The sequence below is a fragment of the Ananas comosus genome, unplaced genomic scaffold, assembly GCF_001540865.1.
Source record: "Ananas comosus cultivar F153 unplaced genomic scaffold, ASM154086v1, whole genome shotgun sequence".
Taxonomy (NCBI): domain Eukaryota; kingdom Viridiplantae; phylum Streptophyta; class Magnoliopsida; order Poales; family Bromeliaceae; genus Ananas; species Ananas comosus.
This window is the reverse complement of record NW_017893354.1, coordinates 87,590-93,589: the sequence shown is the minus strand read 5'-3', so window position 1 is coordinate 93,589 and position 6,000 is coordinate 87,590. Positions and strand designations below refer to the sequence as shown.

General features: G+C 41.2%; 1 long non-coding RNA gene across 3 annotated transcripts; it reads left to right on the top strand.

Moving 5' to 3' along the window:
* The first annotated feature begins 3,902 nt into the window (after positions 1 to 3,902).
* Positions 3,903 to 4,729, top strand: LOC109705753. 3 transcript variants are annotated; one of them, XR_002214867.1, is made up of 4 exons: positions 3,903 to 4,089; positions 4,346 to 4,415; positions 4,516 to 4,580; positions 4,700 to 4,729. It is a non-coding gene; the product is annotated as an uncharacterized LOC109705753 (long non-coding RNA). The 3 variants fall into 3 exon arrangements; XR_002214869.1 differs by having other exon boundaries at positions 4,697 to 4,729; XR_002214868.1 differs by having other exon boundaries at positions 4,513 to 4,580.
* Positions 4,730 to 6,000: the final 1,271 nt, after the last annotated feature.

Genomic DNA, 6,000 nt, shown 5'->3' with positions numbered 1-6,000 from the left:
TAACTCTCATTTTCTCCCAGGCAACTAACTTGAGAAAGGAGTATATAAATGGCAATAACAAAGTTTTAGTTTCCAATGTAGAACTAATCTCACATGTGGAAACCTTAGTACGGGCTCTCAAGCAAGGCCCATGGAATATTAGGCTGCCCAAGAAGCCCATGAAGTTTTAAATCATGAAAAACCTAATTAAAATCTAACATTCCCCTACATAATTTAAAACTTCAAATAAAAAAAGTAAATAAAACTGAAATTCAAAATAATTCAAAAGAATGCTAGATCTTTTATACCACATATTCAGTAAAAGTACTTTTCGGATGTGAACCTTCACTTAGTGCTTGTTAATGTACATCAGAGGGCACGATGGTAGACTACGCCTTGAACAAAGGCCGATGAATCAGATTTCCACAAACCGCACACCTGGTACAGCCGTTTAGGTTCTAAGCGAGTGAGTGCTTTTATGGCCATGCGCTAGTATCGCTTCATGTGTGTTTTTAAGGAACTGCCCTCTTCCTATAGTCGTGGCCTCACGACTCCACACATATAATAGGTCCTCAAAGGATATCTGCAAGGTCACACCTAGCCTTATAGGCCTGGGAACCATTCAGGGCCAACGCCCTTCCTATCGACTTGCAGATATGAGCACCGTCGCTATAAGGATGAGGATATAAAAACAGTGTTCCTCATAGCTACCCGTTCGACTTGTTTCTACCCATTGAACCAGCAACAAGTTGGGTTGTTGTCGTCGGTAACTTCTATTGTGGGCTAAGCCCCTTCCCCCTCGATGATTATAGGATCATGGTCCTAGACAAATCCTTGGTAAACTGATCAGCCAAATTCTTCGCAGATTTCACAAATTTCAATGCAATCACATTTTTCTTTAAATTCTGCCAAATAAATTTATGTCTCACTTTCAAGAGTCTATTCATCTTACTCTTCACATTCTCTTGGGCACACTTATCTATTGCAGATCTACAATCACAATGAATACATACAGGTGCTAACGGTCGCTCCATCAATGACAAATCATAAAGAAACTCTCTGATCCATTTAGCTTCTTCTACAGTAGTATCCAAAGCTATGAGTTCAAATTTTATAGTACTTCTAACAATCAAAAATTGTTTAATTGACTTGCATGAAACAGCTAGTCCTCCTAGCAGAAAAATAAATCTAGTAGTCGACATTACATCAGTTGTATCACTAATCCAATTAGCATTGCTATATCCTTCCAATACTGCAAGAAAACCACTATAATGCAATCCTAGGATATAGTCCCCTTCAGATATCGCAAAACTCCTNCTTCTAACAATCAAAAATTGTTTAATTGACTTGCATGAAACAGCTAGTCCTCCTAGCAGAAAAATAAATCTAGTAGTCGACATTACATCAGTTGTATCACTAATCCAATTAGCATTGCTATATCCTTCCAATACTGCAAGAAAACCACTATAATGCAATCCTAGGATATAGTCCCCTTCAGATATCGCAAAACTCCTTCTAAAGCATTCAAATCCTCTCTATTTGGATTATGGGTATATTTTCTCAATCGGTTCACAGCATAAGCTAAATCAGATCTAGTGTAATCTACCAGATATCCTAAGGCACCGTTTGGTTGGGAAACTATTGGGGGAATAAGGGGTTATTCCCCCCTTGTTCCCCAAACAAAAGAGGGGCTAAGGTGGGAACAGCTGTTCCCACCTTAGCTGTTCCCACCTTAGCGGGTTATCCACGGATAACCCGCTAACGGGTAGGAACACCTCTCTCTTCGAAGCTGTCGCAGAGCCTTTCCTCTTCCTCTTCCCTCCGGGGTTTAGTATGCGCGTTCGATCGGCAAATTATTTTCCATCCTTCAATAGATCTGGTGCCACCGAATCTCCTACGGCTACCTCCTCTTCCTCCTCGGCACCGTCCCTAGCTTTCCGAAGCTGTCGCTCCCTTTTCCTCTTCCACTTCCCTCCGTGGTTTACTGTGCGCATCCGATCGGCAAGTTTTTTCCATCATTCGACAGATCTAGTGCCACTGGATCTCCTATAGCTACCTCCTCTTCCACCTCTGCACCGTTTTGCCTCTTCTCCTCCCGCTCGGCTTCGTCCTACTCCTCGGGTTGGCCAACGGCTGCGATCAGTATGATTTTGGGGCTTTGGCCACGACCCTCGATAGCAGATCTACTAGATCTGGCTTTATATTACACAGGGAAAACCCTTTTGTGCGCAAAGGACCCTCTCTGAATGATTTTGGGGCTTTCGCCCGACACCCGCCACTGGCGCAAGACCCTGTCGTGGTCTCATGTCTCTCCGGCCATCTGTACCTATCCTCCTTCTCTCACTGCTTCTTGCTGCAGCTCGGAGTGCCGTACGATTGTCCTCCGCAATCGCTAGCTCCATTCGACCAAGCCCTGTGTGCAGATCTTGTAGATCTGATTATATTCGTGCAATTTTTTTTTTACTTTTGCAGGTAATTTGTTTGCATGGCGATGCCGCTTTGTGTTGAAGCCCCTTTTGTTTTACGGGTAGAAGGCCGTAGGGCCTGGATCTCGACAATCCTGCTTGATCTTTGTGCGGCCTACGCATTGAGATCCTCTTCGTGCATCCCCTGTTTATTTTGATCTCGAGCTGTGATAAGGTTTGGTCTTACCAAGCTTTCATTGCTCTAACATCCAAGTTTGCTCTAACTTTTTTTATGATTAGAGGATATATGACTTACTGCTTTGCATGATAAAATTCTATCCATATCTAATCTTCATTTATGATTACTCTATGCTGTCTCTAAAATTTAGAACCCTGTGGCAGCATGTTTGTATTATAACTCTAATTTATATGTTTGCCGAAATGCATGATATAGTGGGAAATTGATTATAATAGTTTGTACGGTAATGAAGGATGCGAAAGATTATTTTGGCGATGATGACGTTTTCTAGTAGCATTAGATGGATGGCATGGTTCTAGAAATCAATGCACCCCTATGCTCCTTGGAAACCATTTTGAGCCGCATGACCCAATATCACACCATAAAATGCTGATTTCTATCTCATTATACAATCTTTCAAGTGCCTCCTTTGATTCTAATCAGTTATAGTTGTCATAAGGCTTCACTTGTATTTCATTGCAATAAGTTTCTAATACTTCAGTTTTGGAAATAGTCTTTCATATGTTTGGACATAGTCAAACATAAATATGCTTAGCTAGTTTAATTTGTACAGTTCCCTCGCCATCTTTATTAGCTTCTTAACCGTAATGTATGTATGATGTTGTGAGCTTGTCACATAGACATACTTAATTGTGTCAATGCACATGAATGGTATTTGGTGAATTGCTATTTGTTTGAACCACAGATGCCTCCTGTCAAGAAACCATCTAAGTCTGCTCATAAGAAAGGAGTGGTGTTTGAATGTAGTATCTTGAACTTTGCAAAACTATAGAAGTTGGAAGTGGGGCTGAGGAATGGCATGTAACCACAGGTCCTAATATTTGTAAAAGTGTTTTGGGTCAATTTTGAGAGCTATTAGACTTTTGGATGTAAGAAAGTGCGTCGTCGAAGCGACCCCGAAACTTATTATATTATAGTCTACTGAACTTCAATAATTTGCACAGTTCGAGTGATGAATGACATTTGGAACATTCCCACATGTTCAAAAGGGTTCAAAGATGTTTACAAGTAAGTTTGAGAGTGGTCGGAAAGCTAGAAGTGAGAAAGTGCATTGCAATTGCGAAATCTGCAATTTTTGTATTGGTGTACCGGTACAAGCCTAATGTTGTACCGGTACAGCAAGCAGCAGAGTCAGCTGCTTCGGGACAGCAGGGTTGATTTGGTCTTTTCACATCTTTTTCTCATTCTTATCTTCCTAGCTCGACCCCTGGACCTCTTTAGATGGTGCTAGAGCTCAGAGAAGACCCCTTCACCTCCTCCACACTCTCTCTCTCTCTAGGGTTTTCTCTCTCTACAAAGGAATCGCCGATTTCGCTCGTGTTCGTCGCAACGTTGGTTTTCGGCGCGTTGCGAGCGTTGCTGAACCTACGAGGACATGTGAGGGAGTACTTTGGAAGGATTTTCGCAGCCCTAGACCCTCAAAGTGCTGGTTGTAGGCCTAATAAGGTAATCGACTCAATCTCTTTGTTATTAACGTTCTATTAGTCGATTTAAGTATCGATTATGGATTTCTGCTTCCACCTAGGTTAGGCTGAGGGTTCAGCTGTTAGAAAGGAGTTGATTATCTGTGAGTTAACCTCCTTAGACCTGGGACATGTTACTTTTAAGCTGAATAGAGATGTTTAGCTATTTATGAAACTAATTCGAGCTATATACAAGTGATTGGATCTAATTGACGCAGTTTGAACTCTTCCTTTCGCAGCAGGGTTGTGAATTAAATTGAGCTCATTTGGTGACTGTGAGAACTTGTTTAGAAGGTGTTCTAACTCAAGGTAAACAAGAATTTCAGTTAGGAAGCTGAAATTGCAAGAATTCGACTATAGAAGCATGCATAAGAGCATTCTAATGCCGTTTTGACGTTGTTCGCAGCAGGAGTGTGATCGACTCTTGGAGTGATTTTAGCTGACCTGTGGAAGCTCTTGAAGACTCGACTTGAGGTATTAAACTAGTTGAAGTAGGGGGATTTAAGCTATTACCTTGTACTAAATGTAAATTAGGCCGAAATCGGACATTTTGGTCGTCTTTTTGACGCGGTGTTAATGTTTGTTTCCAGCAGGGTTGGAGCCTTGTGGAGCTGATTATTGCGNGTATTGAGCTTAGTGATAGGTGGGTTTGACCTAACCAAAGCAAGTGAAGCTCCCCTATGTTCTATATGTTATTATAGAATTGATACATAATGTTTGAGTTGTGATTATGTTCTTGATAAGGACTTAGAACATCAATGCCAAAACATTTGCTGTATTTGAGATGAATCCTCTATGAAGTAGAGAGAACTCATGCATAAATTATTTATGTTCATATTTGGTTTAGTTGAATAACTAATGGACAAATCTATTATGCTCCTATAAAGTAGAGAACAATGATATTCTCTTGATTCTATTGACGATAAAGTAGAGAACAATGACATACTTTGTGACTATATTGATAGTACCCTGATAGTGGAAAGTTTCTAATGCCATGTGTAAATTAGCATTACTTTCATGTACTTACTAATCTAGTGGATGCTAGTTGTTGTCAATATTGGTTATATTGAAATTCCGATCAAAGGATCGAGAGCGAGAATACTGTGATAGTTAAGACATGTCGGATTGTGGACCTTGCTTGCTTGCCATCATGCCCATTCGCACTTGCTTGTGAGGGTAGCTCCCTACAAGCCGGCACTCCGGAGTTGGCCTACGCGACAGTTGCTCGCCCGTGCGGGATTGGGTGCCGAAGTGGATTGCCGTGGGGAGTGTACACTACCACGGGGCCATTAGGCGCGGCGCAAGCTGAATTACCCTGGGAAGATCCCTGTGAATGAAAGGAAAGTGCTAAAGGAAATAGGACAGTAATGAACGATTATCAGTTACAGTGTACAGTAGTTACTTACACATTCATACTTATGATCATGCTTATCATAGTTGTTATGCTTCTATTACTCACTTGATTCATTACTGTTGAGATTATGATTACACATTACCTTCATACTCTTTACTTGTTAGCATTGCATAATTGTATATCATGCAATTACTGTTTTTACTTCCATCCAGTACATCATGAGCCTAGTGGTGTAATTCGCCGAGGCTGGCGGCTTACCCACTGGGAATTATTGTTTATAGTTCTCACGCCCTTTTTGTTGTTAATTTTACAGAGCCATCTACAGGAAAGGTTAGGGATCGTGGCAAGGGAGTCGCGTCTAGCTAGACATTGCTAGGAGCGTGCTAGCCGATCACCTTGCTACTCTGGCTACGGCCGAGGGTGATGTCCATTGTATAGAGTGACTACCATTGTACAGATGTTTTTGTGTACTCTGTGTTGTATATGAGTTGTAGATCCAGATATTATAGTTTCTACTTTTTCTCTTTTTGCTGAGATTTT